This window comes from Hyperoodon ampullatus (assembly GCF_949752795.1).
Source record: "Hyperoodon ampullatus genome assembly, chromosome: 11".
NCBI classification, from domain to species: Eukaryota; Metazoa; Chordata; class Mammalia; order Artiodactyla; family Ziphiidae; genus Hyperoodon; species Hyperoodon ampullatus.
Window position 1 is genome coordinate 99,675,376 of NC_136924.1, and position 18,202 is coordinate 99,693,577.

Below are 18,202 nucleotides of genomic sequence, written 5' to 3' on the forward strand. Positions count from 1 at the left end.
TCGCCCAGTTTTAGCGAGAATCCTGTTACTCGTTTTAGCCAGAACCTCCCCCCACCCCCACCCCGCCCTCTTATCTGACCAAATGCCTCCCTCCCCCGTCCCCAGGTGACGTCCCATCCCTCACCTGCCTGCCTGCAGCAAGAATCCTAGCCAAGAATTACCCAACCCTCTCAGTAATTTTCCATCTCCCCCAATCCGGCTCCTTGGCCAAAAGTCCCGACTTGTCCACGCTGTATTTGGAATTGACCCCTGTTCTATACTGACCTCTCTTTTCCCCTGTTGCAAAGTCCTGAATAAAATCTGCTTTTACCCCTTTAATGAGTGTGCGGCTCTGGTTTTCTTTGACCTGTCAGTTTGTGATGATGACAAAATTCTGGAGATTGGTAGTGGTGATGGTTGCACCACGATGTGAATGTACGTAATGCCACTGAACTGTACATTTAGAAGTGGCCAAAATGGTAAATTTTATGTTACGTTTTTGGTACGCCAAGAAAAAAAAAGCTCGATGGTTTTTAAAAAGACTTTTAAAAAGTTAAATATATAAAGCAAGCGTCTGTCCAGAGACCCTGAGATAGTCCTTCGTGGGGCCCACTGGCCTGTCTCAAAATTCTTGGCCCCTCTCTTTTAGGGTTGCCAGATAAAAATACAGGACGCCAAGGTCATTGGAATCTCAGATGAAAAAAACCAAATAGTTTTCTATTTTTTTTTAGTATAAGTATGTCCCAAACGAAGTATGGGACACATTTACATTAAAAAAAAAATCATCCCTCGTTTATTTGAAATTGAGAATTAAGTGTTTATATTTTTATTTGCTACATCTGGCAACTCTACTCTCTTCCTAATACTCTCCGAATGTTGTCCTCCTTCCCTGCCCCGCCTCTGCGTCCATCCCTGGGAGAGAGTGAGGTTGAATTGTCTTTTTTGATGAGAACACACCCAATGACTTGCAGGCTGTAGCACATGGTTCCCACCAATGATGGGTAAGAGATGGGTTTGCACATGTATTATAGACTGAATGTGTCCCCCCGCCCCAAATTAATACGTTAACACCCTCACCGCCAGTGTGACGGTATTTGGGCCAGGGCCTTTGGGAGGTAATTAGGGTTACATGAGGTCATGAGGGTGGGGTACCCACGATGGGATTACAGCCCTTATGAGAAGGGATACTCTCTTGCCACTACTAAGGACACAGGGAAAAGGCAGCCATCACAAACCAGGAAAAGAGCTCTCTCCAGGAACCAAATCAGCCGGCACCTTAATCTTGGACTTCCCAGCCTCCAGAACTGTGAAAAATAAATTTATGCTGTTTAAGCCACTCTATGGTATTTTGTTTCTGACTAATACAACCTGCAAGCTCATTTCCCCCTCACTCCACCTGAGCAATGACTAAGCAGCTTAAGGTATCTGGACAGAAAGCTCGCAGGCTTGGGGCTCCGCCCCTCGTCCTCTGTGCGACCTTGGGCAAGTCATCCGATGGGGCCTCAGCTGCCCCATTTATAAACTGCGGTTAAGAGTGCTTGCCCTGCCTCCTTTAGAGAGCTGCAGATAAAGGGCATCTAAGTGCTCTGTGATCTGTAAAGTGTACTCGAACACAAAAGGCTCCAGATGTCTGTCTGTACATAGACACGTGCCCACATACCCCACGTCACACATCCAACCTGGCTGTGTTTTCTCACAAAAGTGCAGCAAGACAGCACCCCCAGTCCAGAGCAGCCAGTTCACCCTCCAGACCGTTCACCCACACTTCATCAAAGATCTCTGCCAAATCTACTGGTGACAGGCTCATCCCAGACTTAATTTTAAAGATTTCCTGGGACTTCCCTGGTGGTGCAGTGGATAAGACTGCGCTCCCAATGCAGGGGACCCGGGTTCCAACCCTGGTCAGGGAACTAGATCCCACATGCATGCCGCAACGAAGAGTTCTCATGCCACAACTAAAGAGCCCGCCTGCTGCAACTAAGGAGCCCTGGAGCCGCAACTAAGGAGCCCGCCTGCTGCAACTAGGACCTAGTGCAACCTAATTAATTAATTTAAAAAAATAATAAAATAAAGATTTCCTAGGAGCTGGACTGCAAAGACATTTAACCTCAGCCACTCGAGCTGCAGTGGGAACTTTTGACCTCAGTCTGGATAAAGAAAAGCTAAGTGTCATCTTAACATGTGGACACTGGGGCCCCACCTGCCTCTGCTAGCCCAGCATGTGATGCTATTTATATGAAACATCCAGAAAAGGAAAATCCACAGAGAAGGCAGATTGGTGGTTTCCAAGAGCTGAGGGAAAGGGATAATGCGAAATGGTTGCTTAATGGGTATAAGGTTTAATTTTTAAATTTTTGGCCACACTGCACAGCATGCGGGGATCTTAGTTCTCTGATCAGCGATCGAACCCGTGCCCCATTCAGTGGAAGCACGAGGTCTTAACCACTGGACCACCAGGGAAGTCCCGGGTATAATAAGGTTTTATTTTGGGGGTGATGAAAGGTTTTGGAGCTACACAGAAAGAGCGGTTGCATGACGTTGTGAATGCACTAAATGCCACTGAATTGTTCACTTTAGAACAGTTTTATGTGGCTTTCACCTCCCTGTAAAAAACAAAACTGAAGGACAATGCTGGGGCATCAGAAGCTCTAAGTACTAGTTGTGATTATCCTGCATTCCCCGACCTCACCCATGTGAGGGCTGAGCCTGTGTCTTATACTTCTGTGCTCTCCTTGGTGTGGAGCCTGCACTGGAAGGGGCAGGGAGGCCACTGGCCGAGGGCCTCTTCTGTGTGTCCCCTAGGGATTCCTCTTTTTTTTCTTCAGGAGGATGAGGAAGCCACAACATTGTTCCTTGTCACTGTTTTCTCAGCACACATTTGAGTGCTTGCTCTGTGCCTTCAGACAAGTCAGAGAAACAGCCCCTTGAGCGGATGATGGCCAGCGTGTGATGGAGTTCTGAGAGCAGCAGAGTGGGAGCACAGGCGCTGGGGAGCAGGGGCAGGGGCCCGCACGTTCACTTAGGAGCGCGTTCAAGTGTGCCGAACAGGAACTTCACCGCAGGGCTCGAAGCCTTAGGAGTTTCATTTTCCATATATGGACCACACCGTCTTTATCCAGTCCTCTGTTGATGGACGCTTAGGTGGCTTCCATGTCCTGGCTCTTGTAAATAGTGCTGCAAGGAACATTGGGGTGCATGTATCTTTTTGAATTATGGCTTTCTCCGTGTATATGGAATATTACTCAGCCATAAAAAGGAATGAAATTGTGCCATTTGCAGAGCCGTGGATGGACCTAGAGACTGTCATACAGAGTGAAGTAAGTCAGAAAGAGAAAAACAAATATCATATAATATTGCTCATATGTGAAATCTAGAAAAATGGTACAGATGAACTTATTTGCAAAGCAGAAATAGAGACACAGATGTAGAGAACAAACTTATGGATACCAAGGGGGGGAAGGGGGGTAGGACGAATTGGGAGATTGGGGTTGACATATATACACTATTGATACTATGTATAAAATAAATAACTAATGAGGACCTACTGTAGAGCACAGGGAACTCTACTCAGTGCTCTGTGGTGACCTAAATGGGAAGGAAATCCAGAAAAGAGGGGATATATGTATACATATAACTGATTCACCTTGCTGTACAGCAGAAACTAACACAACATTGTAAAGCAACTACACTCCAATAAAAAGTAATTTAAAAAATTTAAAAAACAAAAAAAAAGAAGTTTCATTTTCCACGTTACAGGAGAACTGGAGGTAAGCAGAACGGGGCTGAACCGTGGTGCCTTTAGGAACCTAGACTCTTCTTTCTACCGTGCCTTAGCACGTGGCTTTCATGCTTATGCTTGTAATATGTGCTCCATTCTGTACACCGCATCTGACTTCCAGGTAGGAAGAAAGGAAGGACAAAGCAAAATGGTAAAATGCAGATGTGAGCCCAATCTACTTCTTTTTTACGCGGGCCTCTCACTGCTGTGGCCTCTCCCGTTGTGGAGCACAGGCTCCGGACGCACAGGCTCCGGATGCACAGGCTCAGCGGCCATGATTCACGGGCCCAGCCGCTCCGCGGCATGTGGGATCTTCCCAGACCAGGGCACGAACCCGTGTCCCCTGCATCGGCAGGCGGACTCTCAACCACTGCGCCACCAGGGAAGCCCCCAATCTACTTCTTTTTAAGAAAGATTCCCTAACAATCTCCATCCAGCAACTTCTTCTTACATCTTATTGGCCAGGACTGGACCACGTGACTGCAGCCAGCTACAAAGGAGTCTTGGGACGTGAGTATTTGTAACTGGGGATACTACTTCCCTGAACAAAATAGGGATTCTATTAGGAAGGAGAGGATAGAAGGAGGGTAGTCAACTGTGCAGTGTCTGCTGGAGACACCCAACCTTTGTTCAAGTTTGCTCAGAGAAGGATTTCTGAAGGATGCAATGCCAGAGATGAAGCTTAAAGGATGAGCAGGAGTTACCCCAGGGAAGGAGGGTGGGGTTACAGGCATTCCATGAACGCAAGACAGCAGGAGTCTATTCATTAAGGTAAGTCTAGGGGCTGCAACAAACTGAAAACAGTTCCATCACTTCTCACTAACAGAACGCCCAAATCCATGGGTGGCTTTCCTTCATGCGTTAATTCAGGCACCTGAGTTCGTTCCATCTATGGCTCTGCCGCCTTCGCCATGGGGCTTCTGGGGCTGGGAAGGGAAAGAACATGAAGAGTATGTGGGAGTTTTGATGGAGCAGGTCTGGCAGCAGCATGGATTACTCTTGTTCCTCTTGCACTGGCAAGACCTCGTTCACATGGCCACATCTATGTGCAGGGGAGGCTGGGAAATACAGTCTATAGATGAGCCAGTTTCTGCTACAGTGATCAGGAGGTGAGAAAATGTGCAGCTGGTGTGGAGTGGGACGTGACACAAGACCATAAGCAGTTTGGTGTTGCTGAAGTTCAAGGCAGAGGGGAGGTGGGGATGAGATTAGAGAAGCAGTAGGAGCCAGACCACAATACTGGGTACCGTTTTCGGAGCTCCTGCTCTGTGCCGGGCAATGCACCTAGTACTTTACATCTATAATCTCAGTTATGGTAGGGTGTCTGACCTGTGGAGAAGAGGCGGGAGATCTTCTGTGTATATTTGCTTTGTATAACAACCCTATTTCCTAACGAGTATATAGAGTTTCACTGTGTGCAAAGCACATGTATGTATACAATATTTATAAGAATTTGGTGAGGAAAATAGTCCCGTCATTCCTATGTACATTGGGGGGGAAATGAGGCTTTGAGAGGTTTAAGAACTTGTCCCAAGTTCAGCCAGGTCCACCAGTTAATAAACACTCTCACCCATTCTATTCTATCACCTCCCAAAGAGGGTCTCATGTGTCATAGTAGGGAGTTGGGACTTGAGCCTGAAGTCTAATGGCCGATGGGCTTGGAAGAAGCCATCCCTTTCTGATGCTAAAATTGGACTCCCTCACATTTGCTCAGACTTACCTGTCATCGGTGGCATCGGCCAGGGTTGGGGGGGCGCGGGGGTCAGGAAGGACTCCGTGAAACCAGGAACTCGTCCTTCCTGGGGCAGCACCTGGCTCTCCCAGCTGAGGAAGTTCTCCGTTTTCAGAGGAAAGGGGGCAAGGAGAGTCCATGCCTCCCTCTGAGGCCAAAATGACCCACCTGCAGACCTTATAGCTCTCCTGCCACCCCCAATCCCAGCCTCCTCTGCAGCCTCGAAGGACCAGGCTGGGAACAGAGGGCGGGGCGCAGGCAGGGCCAACAGTAACACAGTACTTTCAGAGGACCACCAACGTGTTTTCATTAAGATCAGAAGAAAAGTGAACTTCAGATGGAAGAAGATATTTAAATATATAATATTGTCATCTGTGTACCAACATAGAACATATGATTTTTAATATTTTTTATGGAGTAAGGTCCCCGCGAAGGCAAAAGGACCCACCTAGTCTATGAAAGTTGTCATGAGGTTGGTGTGTGTGTGTGTGTGTGTGTCTGCGCGTGTGTGTGTGTGTTTCAAGGCAGAGACTGAGGGCCTAGGGCTCCGGGCTCTGACTCTCCAGTGCGTAGCCTGGCAGGCTGCCTGCGTCTTCCTGCTAAACTCCACACGCCAGGACGTGCTCTAAGGAACCTGGACCCCACAGCCTGGTGCTCACCACCCTGCGTGAATCTGCATTCCAGGAGCCGCACCCCCTTTCTGGCACGGCGTCCACCGCTCTGAAACCCCACCGTGTGCGAGCTGGACACAAGGCAGCAGGACTAATCCTTGAAATAACCCAGGGAGGATTATCCCAGCCTCTCCCAGCAGCGAGGCTGGGTTGGTTCCCAGGGAGGGGGAGGCCAGAGCAGGGGGGCTGCCCACAGTGGGAAGATGGGGAAAGGTGAATGCCCAGCAGAGAGGCTTCCAGACTGGACCAGGCAAGAGGGGGTCCTCAGGGGCGGGGCTAAATCTCAGAGGTGGGATTATGCAAATCAATTCCAGCCAGAGATCTGAAGCTTGAAAAAACCCAGACTGGGGGAAAGAATTTAATTTATAAAAATTTAGAAGTATGAAATAGAAAATAATCCCTTAAGGTGCATATTTAACAACCAAATCATTCCAACACAATGAACCGTATGTAAAATGTACCTCCCCCAGCCTCCCCACCTACACCCCGAGGAGCCCCTCTTCTCTCCACCATCCTACCACCCGGGCTTGGGTGCTTTCCCTGTCCTCCCTTCCGTCTCACTGACCCAGCAAATTGTGAAGTCCCACCTCCTCCAGGGGGTGACTGGAGGACAAGGCCCAATTTCCTGGGCCCCCAATCTGTGGGGGGAATATGTCTCCAGATCCTGAATTTGCCTATGCAAATTGGCTTTCTGATATGCTGATGTCTATACGTGGAGACTTAATCTTGGTAGGAGGCCCAGGTAGGTGAAAGTGTGCCAGGGGAGCGGGGACGCGTATGAGTCATGGGTGACTCCCACAGGCCGGGGTGTGGGTAGGCAGGGGAGCCCCTTTGAATGGAGACGTGCGCACAGAGGGTCTGGGTAAGTCTGGGTGACTGGAGGAGCCCGAGTGGGTGCTGGACCCGGGGCCCAGACAGCAGAGGCTTACACTCTGGTAGCCACTAGTCACAAGTTGAGTGTCCGAGCACTGGAAATGCAGCTTGTGTGTGCAATTGAGGAAGCGAACTGCTAATGTGCTTAATTTTCACTAAAAATTAAAAGTTGTTACTCTCTCCATTTAGTTATTGGAAAACATAAGTATTGGTGAGATAATTTGAGTATGTGAACTTACTTTTCTTTTTTTTTTTTTTTTTGCGGTACGCGGGCCTCTCACTGTTGTGGCCTCTCCCGTTGCGGAGCACAGGCTCCGGACGCGCAGGCTCAGCGGCCATGGCTCACGGGCCCAGCAGCTCCGCGGCATGTGGGATCTTCCCGGACCGGGGCACGAACCCGTGTCCCCTGCATCGGCAGGCGGACTCTCTACCACTGCGCCACCAGGGAAGCCCATGAACTTACTTTTCAATGTGAATGTTGTGAAATCTGAACACAGGCCACATATTTCCAATAAAAATTTAGCATCCAAATTGAAATGTGGTGTAAGTGTAAAATACACAGTATACCTCTAGGACTTAGTATGAAAAAAAAGAATTTTTTCAAGGACCTCAGTAATTTTGTACATGATTACATGTTGAAATGATAATATTTTAGATACAAGTTAAATAAATATATTATTGAAATTAATTTCACTTTTTTAAGATTAAAAAAAGTTTTTTTACTGGAGTATAGTTGATTTACAATATTGTGTTAGTTTCAGGTGTACAGCAAAGTGAATCAGTTATACATATACATAGATCCACTCTTTTTTAGATTCTTTTCCCATAGAGGCCAAAAAGTATGGAACGCTTCACAAATCTGCATGGCCTCCTTGTGCAGGGGCCATGCTAATCTTCTCTGTATCGTTCCAATTTTAGTATATATGCTGCTGAAGCAAGCACTTTTTTTTTACTTTTAAAAATATGGTTACCAGAAATTTAAAAATCATGCATGTTGCTCACATTGTATTTCTGTTGGACAACTCTTCTCTAGAGGGAAAGGCTAAGAGGGACCTAACTGGCTTCAGGTGGCAAGGCTGTGTGGAAGGCTCTCTAGGGCAGGGCCAAAGGTAGCTTGATGCCGGGGTGGAGGTTGCGGGTAGGAGGGGAGTGGGGGCTGGAAGAGGGCAGAGACAACTCGACCTGGCAATGTTGAGAATGTGTTTCACGGGGCCGGCCGCGTCAGCTGTGTGTATCATAAGGCTCAGGTGTCTCTGCACCCCTCCATACCCTCTGTGCCCTTCTCCCCCGTCTTCCTTAGGTGCTGGCAGAGTGGGTCTCACCTCCAGCGGTATAACCATCACCGGACCGGAAGCTTCTCCAGCACACAGACCGTGTCTTATTTCTCTTTGTATTCTCAGTCTCAACATCATGTATAAAGACACTGAGCAAGTTTTGCCGACAGAGGGACCGGCAGTCCAAATGCTGTTTGCTTTAGTGGGCTGACACGTGTGTGTTGGGACAGGCCCCCCCGAGGGGCAGGATGTGAAGGGCAGTGGCTACAGCCTGCTGGGGGAGGGGAGTCCTCATCCCCTCATCCCTGGGGAAGTGCAGGGGGTGTCCCTCGGAAATGGACAGGAGCCTTGTCGGTGTCAGTTCCCACAGCACTGTCTGTGTCAATCCTGGGTCTAACAAAGACCCAACGCAGCCAAAAATAAAATAATTAATTAATTAATTAATTAATTTTAAAAACCAAAACAAAACCTAAGCAGGGGACACCCAACATTGGCTCAGTGAATTTCAGAACCTCTGTGGACCAGCGATTCCTTTGTACTTCTCCTGCTACCCCGCCCTGTTACTTTTTGAGCAGAAATGTCTGTAGCTGTTGTCCTGCCATGGTATGCTGTGTGTGGGCAGGCAGATAACTTGCATCTTTAGTTGTACAGGGCAGGTAAGAGGAATACCCAAAGGAAACTCATCTACACCTAAACCTGATTTAGATGAGATTCTGGACCCTGAGCTTTAGGGTGTCTTGGGAGGGAAGTGAATGTGTTTTGCAGGTGCAATGGACATGAGTCACTGAGGGACAGAGGACAGCGTGGACAGACTCTAAGGTGACCCGCATGATCCCACCTCCTGGTACTCACACCATTGTATAACCCCCCGCCCTTGGGGGTGGGCAGGGCCCGTGCCTTGCTTCTAATCAATAAAGCACAGCAAAGATGACAGTATATATGTGATTATGCATCCAGAGTATATAACATCCATGATCGTTACACTGGTCTCGCTAGAGCACTGACTCCCTTGCTGCCTTTGAAGAAGGAGGCTGCCGTGTTGTGAGCTGCCATATGGAGAGGGCCATACAGCAAGGAGCTGGAAGACACGTCCAGCTGACGTCCAACAAGCACTGAGGCCTTCCGTCCAGCAGTCGGCAAGGATATGAAGGCTGCCCCTAGATGAGGACCCAGCCCTGGCCCACAGCTTGACTGCAGTCTTACGGAGGACCCAGTTAAGCTGTGCCCACGCTCCCGATTTTCAGAAACTATGAGCTGATGTGTGTTGTTTGAAGCTGCCAAGTTTCCGATCATTTGTTTCCAGCAGTAGAGAACCGACACCGCCTACCCGCCCTCCTCAGTCTGAGCCTCACCTGCACCTCTCTGACCTCATCTCCAGCCACTGTGCCCCTGGCTCACTCCACAGGAGCCACAGGGCCCACTGGCTGATCTCCAAAACCACCAGGCAAGCATCTGCCTCCCAGCCGTGGCATTTGCTGTTCCCTGTTCCTGGAATGCTCTTCCTGCACTTAAAAGCAGGACTCACTCCCTTGCCCCCTTCAGATTATTGCTAAAGTTTTGCCATCACAGTGAGGCCTTCCATGGGCACCCTTTAAAAAACTGCCACTCACCTCTGCCCCAACTCCCATACTCCCTACTCTTCTTCTTTATTTTTCTCCAATTCTTTTTAAAAATCATTTTTGCTTGTTTTTTCGTTTGTTTTTTACTGTTGCGTCCCCAGATCATAGGAGGTGCTCATCAAATACTAGCAGAGAAGTGAAATGAACCAGGGAGATTGGTGGAGGCTGCAGTAAGGATAAGGTTAAAGTTAAGATAACAAAGAGGAAGAGACTGAGGCCGGAGGGCAGTTGCTGGCTGTCAGATGACTCCAACTTCAGACATGCTTTTCCCAGAAACACTCCTCATTATATAAAATACGATCCTGGGAATTCCCTGGCGGTCCAGTGGTTAGGACTCCGCACTCTCAATGCCGAGGGCTGAGATTCCATGCCTGGTCAGGGAAACTAAGATCGCACAAGCAGTGCAGCGCAGCGCGGCCAAAAAAAAAAAAAAAAAAAAAAAAGAAAAAGAAAATAGGATCCTGCAGGTGGGGAATGGACTGTATAAAATAGCTCTATAAAATAGCAATGACTGGATACATCGAATTACTCCAGGTATGTGAAGAGGCTGACATAACGTTACCCCGGTAAGTGGTCTGTAGTGAAGGAGGTGCCCCTCGTCAGACCCTCCTTATGCTCGTGAAGACACCCAGGTTCTCACGTGACCCAGGAACTTGATCTGGGTCACTCAGGTATTTCATTCCAGGTCTAGGAATCAGAAAGGAGGTCTCTGGACTCACCGGAGTGAGTGATGAAATTTCATTTTCATTTGTTGATGAAAATTCAATTAATTACCAAGTTAAGAAGAAAAAAAGGGAATTTTATTCGAGCCAAACTGAGGCTTATTATTATTATCATTTTGGTCGCACTGCACAGCTTGTGGGATCTTAGTTCCTCGACCAGGGATTGAACCCAGGCCACAGCAGTGAAAGTGCCAAATCCTAACTAGTGGACCACCAGGTAATTCCCCAAACTGAGAATTATAACCTGGGAAGCAGATTCTCATAAAGATCTGAGAACTGTTCCGCCTGTTAGAAGTGGAAGGCACAGTCATACACATTTTCGAGATAAAGGACTGTACATCAAAATGACACACTGATGTTTTACATAAAGCTCACCAAGGATACATAGTCCAGGTAAGTGCATACAAAGCGAGCAGCAAGTCGCCATGACCCCTTGCAGAGCTGGGAAAGAACGTTCTTCTTTTAAGGAGTTACATTGCTAGCATCAGAAGAAAGAAAAAAAATTGATCTCCACAGCTAAGAAGGCACTCCCATCTTTGAAAAGTTTTGATTAATGCGTAATGCAGGTGCACACTGCACATTAGGGAGGGAGGGAGAAGGCCCAAACAAACCACAGAGAGAATTTTATGTTTAATTTTTTCTTGTCCCGCCTTAAAATATAATTTTTTTTTTTTGGCCACGCCGCATGGCATGTGGGATCTTAGTTCCCTGACCAGGGATCGAACCTGTACCCTCTTCAGTGGAAGCATGGAATCCTAACCACTGGACCGCCAGGATTTTATTTCATCACACGGTAACAGTGAAAGAACTTTTTAAAAACAGATTTGAGGGTTTCCCTGGTGGCGCAGTGGTTAAGAATCCGCCTGCCAATGCAGGGGACACGGGTTCGAGCCCTCGTCCAGGAAGTCCCACATGCTGCGGAGCAACTAAGCCTGTGCGCCACAACTACTGAGCCTACGCTCTAGAGCCCGCGAGCCACAACTACTGAGCCCACGTGCCACAGCCACTGAAGCCCGTGTGCCTAGAGCCCGTGCTCCACAACAAGAGGAGCCACTGCAATGAGAAGCCTGCGCACCGCAACAAAGAGTAGCCCCCGCTTGCAGCAACTAGAGAATGCCCGCGCACAGCAACAAGGACCCAATGCAGCCAAAAATAAACAAATAAATTTATTTAAAAAGCTCAAAACAGATTTGATCCCATTTACTCTCCTATTTAGATACTTTGTGTGTGTGTGTGGGGGAGGAATTCTATTTAGATTTTTTGTTTGTTTTTTAATTTTAATTTTTTGGCTATGCCATGCTGCCTGCAGAATCTTAGTTCCCTGGCCAGGGATCAAACCCACCCCCCATGCAGTGGAAGCTCGGAGTCTTAACCACTGGACCGCCAGGGAAGTTCTCTATTTAGATTCTTAATGGCTTTCCATAACTTCTAGGAGAAAGATCAATTCCTAATGGGATTTATAAGACTGGGCCATGTTCCAGCCAGGTGGCTTTCTTTTCCTGGGATGCCAGGGTCTCTCCTGCCTCAGGGCCTTTGCACATGCTGTCCCCTCTGTCTGGAACAGTCATTCCTTGTTCTTTACTTCACTAACACCTGCTTATTGTTCACACATCACTTCCTCAGGGAAGTCTCCCCTGACCCCAAGGCTAGTTTAGGTCCTGCTACTACATGCCCTGAGGGAACCCTATAATATTTTTACTTAGCACTGATGAGCTTATAATGATGTATTTCTAGGATCATTCGGTTAACCTATGTTTCTCTCACTAGACTGGTAGGCTCTATGAGGACAGGGACTGTATTTTGTAGATCCTGTGTCCCTGGTACCTCACCCCAGGGCTGCTATGTAATGTGTGGGCCCCATGTAAAATGAAAATGCAGGGCGCTGTTCAAGAAGTAGGAAAAAAGTGTCATTAAAGGTAGTAAAATATACAGCTTTTTCTTTTCTTCCGTGTTCTCTTTCTCTCTCGACTTGTCACAGTATTTTAAAAAAAAATTTGTTTTTGATTGTAGTTGCCTTACAGTTAGTTTCTGGTGTATAACAAAGTGATTCAGTTATATATATCTAATGGAAAAGAATCTTAAAAAGAATATATCTATATGTATCTAGATATATTCTTTCAAGATTCTTTTCCATTATACTTTGTTTTTTTGTTTGTTTGTTTGTTTGTGGTACGCGGGCCTCTCACTGTTGTGGCCTCTCCTGTTGTGGAGCACAGGCTCCGGACGCGCAGGCTCAGCGGCCATGGCTCACGGGCCCAGCCGCTCCGCAGCATGTGGGATCTTCCCAGACCGGGGCACGAACCCGTGTCCCCTGCATCGGCAGGCGGACTCTCAACCACTGCGCCACCAGGGAAGCCCTATAGTTTATTTTTAAAACGTTTTATTGAAGTATAGTTTGTCATAGTACTTTTATTTGCTCTTTCGTGTTATCCTAAAAGGTTAAAAAATAAATTTAAATTATCGTCACAAATTTTCACTCATCTTTATACTGTACGTTGCAAATTTTAAATGGAAATATGAGCCTTTAGCTGCTATGTGGAATCAGCAAAGTCACACAGTTCACGGCGGGTTCATGTGTATGTATTTCATTCTTATGGGAGCAATGGACGTGCTGCATGAACGAACTCGGACGTTTCTCTCTCCCTCCTGACATGCGCCATTCCACCCCAGCACTCTGCCTCGGGTCACTGATGACTCAGGCAGGGCTGCAAGGAAAGGGAGCTGGCGGCTGCTCTGTCTTTTCCTTTCCTTCCGTGTAACCATTTTCAGCCTAAGCGTTGGTTAATAGGGACGTAACATCAGTAGCAAAGGATGTGATAAGGTTCCTTGGTCATTTGTGTCTCTTCGAATGTCACTGCCTTCTTTCTGCGCACAGAGCCAGCTCTGCGTTGGATGGATGGTGTGGCCTCTCCAGCCCTTGGGCGCCCCACCCGTCAGTCGGGGACCCGACAGCCCTCCCCCCTGTGCTGACTTGAGTCTCCCTGCACTGACCCCACGGTGTGTGTCCCCTGGAGCTCCCTGCCCATGGGGTGTCGAGAAGGCTGCACGGGAGTGGGCTGAAGGGTCAGGACACACTCGCATGACTCGTCTCCTGTCCGTGTGCGCGCTCCCCTGCACTGGACTTCCCTGACCACCTTACAAAACAACAACGTCAAGGTAAAATGATGAACAATTTCAAGATGTTGACAGCAGAGCATTAAACCAAATGCAGGGTCTTTCTGAGCATAGGACCCTGTGTCATTTCACAAGTCACATGCTCATGAAGGTGACCCTTCAGAACATACATAGTAGACACTCAAAAAACGTGTTAAATGAATGAGTGAGGGGTGTCACTTGATATAAGAGAAACAGTTCATCTGGTTTTGATAAAAACTAAAGACCTCCGTCCTCTATCACCTTGGAGATGCAACATAAATGTCAGAGGGGCACCCCTGCCTGGAATTGCCTGTTTGGGGAGCGATGCTTCCTCTCATGTTTCAGAGTGAGAGTGAGAGAGGAGGGGAGAGGGGGCAGAGAAAGGCTGATGGGTCTCCAGACTCGCCTGTCAATCAATCACTGCAGTTTGCACGCACAGCATGTAACACCTTGTAGCCTGTGCTCTTAAGCCCTGGCCTCTGTGTGAATTAAGCTTCACAGCTCACTGCCTTCACCCACCTCCTCCCCACCTTTCAGCCTCCACCCTTACTCCAAGAGACCCAAAGTTGCTACTTCCTCTGCACAGGACCTCTGGGAGCCAGCCTGGAGGGAACGGGGCGTAGAGCAGCTCAGCCAAGGTCAGACCCGCTGGCTGCTGGGGGATGCTGATTCCTTGTCCTTGGCTTTGACTTGGGTCCACAGCTCGGCTCGTGCAGAAAGATATTTGAGAATCGCAAAGGCCAGGAGGCAGGAGACCTCAGCTCAAGATCTGGCTTTGTTCTACAGCACTCCATCGTGTGACCCTTCTCTAGGTCTCTGTCAAACGAGAAAATGAACTAGATAAGTGGTCTACCAGCAGTGTTCCCAGAACTTCCAACGTCTCAAGAATTACACTGGTTGGAGGAAGGGAGAGTCTCCCCAACTTCAGTCATTGATCATCATCACCATCATCAACACCACCACCACCATCATCACCATCATCACCATCATCACCATCAACACCACCATCACCACCACCACCACCATCATCATCAACACCACCATTACCACCACCACCACCACCACCACCATCATCACCATCATCAACATCATCACCACCACCATCACCACCACCACCACCATCATCACCACCATCACCACCACCACCACCATCACCATCAACACCACCACCACCATCGTCACCACCACCATCACCACCATATCATCATCATCACCATCATCAACACCACCACCACCACCATCACCATCATCAACACCACCATCACCACCACCACCACCATCACCACCATATCATCATCATCACCATCAACACCACCACCACCACCACCACCACCATCATCACCATCATCAACACCACCATCACCACCACCACCATCATCACCACCATATCATCATCATCACCATCGTCATGGCAGACACTCACTGCTCCAGGGGTTATCTCAAGGCTTTAGATGTAGTAACTCATTTAGTAGTCACAATATTCCTATAAGGTGGGTTTTAACCATTACACCCATCTTCAGATGAGGAAACTGAGGAGCTGAATAGTTAAGTGACTCGCTCCGGGTCACACAGCTAGTAAGTGACGGAGCAAGGACTTAAACCTTGTGGTCTGGCTCTACAGCACACCTATGTAACCACGCCATCCCCATCTTATCTAACCACCCACCTCTCTGTTCATCCACCCATCCGTGTTCCACGCAAGAGTCTATTTGATAAAGAAGGATTCTTCTGAAAAACTATTAAAAAGGATAAAGAGGTGAAAACTACTAAATATTGCCATTCAAACTGGAGAAGCCCCAGGGGGTGGGGTGCTAGGATTGCTTCCCACTTCCTGGGTCATTCTCAGAGCAGCTTCTGTGGGTGGGGCGGTGGGGGTGGTGGTGAGGAAAAGTTGGCAGCAATCAGAAAAAGAGAATATTTCAAAACAATTTGTCAAATGTGACACCCACAGCTTCTGTGGAGACGATGCCATGTGAGAAAGTCAGGCGGTTTGGCTGTGGCTTCCTCCCTCCTCCCTCTCCCTCATCTCTCCCTATTCCTGGAAAGGCAGAGCTGGAAGGGGTTAAAAGGGATTGGCTGGTATAATGAGACTTCAGAGGGCTGAACTTGACCCATGGGAGAAAGGTCAAGGGAGGCAGATCACAGCTCAACGTAAGTAGAATCTTCCTAGCCATGCTGTCATCCTGAAATTAGACAATGATCTCGTGATGCAGGGACTTGCTTGTCCTGGGAAATCTGGGGCAGAGCCTGGTGATTTGGGACGACACGGTGGGATGCTTGCGTTTGCGGGGGAGGGTGTCCTCAGGTAGGTGAGCGCCCAGGCCGTTCTTTCTCCTGGATCCAGTGATTCCACCTCCACCCCAACTCCACAGCGGGACTCCTGAGGTCTGGAGAAAAGCAGACCTTGGCCCCAGCTCAAGGGCTTGTCGGGGCAAAGGGGAAGGTTTCGAACCAGTAACCAGGGTTTGCAGACCTGTGGCTCCAGCTGCAGCTTCTCAAATGTTCTCAGCGACACGCACAGCACTCCCTCAAAGGAGGACAGTTCTCTCTGTGCCCTTCTCACTCCAGGGCTTTCTGGAGCATCTCTAGGCATCTGCCGTGGAGGCTTATGACCTTCTCCAAATTCAAGGCAGGCCTTTTACCGGGGCTGGAGACGGGGGGACAATGGCGGAAGGGTGTTCCCACCTTCAGCTGGGCCCACTGGTTCTGTTTGGATCTGGACTTCCTCCTAAAACTACGTATTCACCACTTTCCTGTTCACACAGAACATTCACAGATGTGAGCTCAGGGGATACCGCTACTGACCCCTTCACATATGGAGGTGGGGATGTGCAGAGACAGCGACCATGACTCCGGGGAAACCTGTACTGCCGCTACTCTGGAAGCCGGTGGCGTGTACTCTATAGCAGGTACCGTGTAGCCACAGCATCCGCATGAGGTCCACCGTACGGGTGAAGGAACGCAGACTCAGAGAAGGTGAGTAATTTCCCCAAGGCCTTATGGGTGGAAGGGTTAGAGTGAGGGTTCAAACCCACAACTGCCTCCTCCAGAATCCACGTTCTTTTCCATTCCTACATCCAGAGGAGCCCCAAGGAAATGGTATCTTGGGAGAATGGGTGTGCAGCTCTCTTCAAGCCAGAAAGCTTGGGATGCCTTCGGAATGGCCCGGAACCTGGCAGGACTGGCCTGATCCATCGGGGGGCAGTTAGGGTGACTAGGGCTTCCCCAGCTCAAACCCCGACTGCAGGATGACCTCGGAGGCTCCTTCTGAGGCCCATGCCATGAAATGCACACCCTCAACTGAACTTCGCTCTGTGAGACACAGAAACGCCACCTCCTGGGCTGCGTTTGAAAGAAGCCCTGTCTGAGGAGACCCAGGGCAGCCTGGCCTGAGGGGGGTCTCGGGCTCTGGCATCTACTAGCCTTGGGAAAGCCACATTATTCCCGTGTGCCCCTGCACCCTTTTCTGTAAAATCAGGTTAATACAGATACTCCATGGAGGAGGACTAAATGACACTGTGTATCTGTGAAAGTACTTTGTACATGGTATAGCATTACTATATTTATTACTGTTATATAAGCTTTATTAAAATAAAGCTGATTTTATTGGACACGTGCTCTGTGCCAGACATGGCTCTAAGTGCTTTAACGCTTCACCTCATTTAAGCACACATACAAGTATAAGGTCATTGCTGACCATCCCCTAAAGTATTCTTTCCACGTCCTATCAGGATGTCCGAATATGTGGTGCAGAGCAAGAGGAGTAGGGGCTTAGAATAGGAGACCTGGGTTCCGGTCCTGGTGCTGCCATCACTGGCTGTGTAACGTCAGGAAAGCTACTCACCCTCTCTGAGCCTCACTTGCCACATCTGAAAAAGGTACTTGTCTTGCTAACCACTCGCTGAGAATCAAATAAAATGAATACGTGTGATTGCACATCTCACGCACTATTTATCCTTACAATATTCTTACAACTTATGATGGGGATTCAGTTATTATTCCCATTTTACAGTTAAGAAAACCCAGGCACAGAGAGTGAAATACAAATTCTGGCTAGGACTATCATCACGGTTATTATATAATAAAGCAAACACCTGTGAAAACAGGCCCAAAAGGTCACTGGAAGAGGCTGTGTTTGCTTTACTTCCCTGTAGGCTGATAGCCTGATTTATTTACAGTCCTGGCAACAAAATACATAAGAAGCATGTGTGAGCCCGAGTTCTGGTTTGTATGGAGCCCAGAGGCAGAGGGTTGGACAAAATGCTCCCGAATGCCCCCTCTAGTTGTCTGGCATCCATTGAATCTCGTGGGCCGGAGCAGACACCGCCACTGTTTCTTCCCCAGCCCCACCTGCCCATCTGGCGAGCTGTCCAGTCAGAGCTATGTGTGAAATCCGTGGGTCTTCTGTGCTGAAGTGAG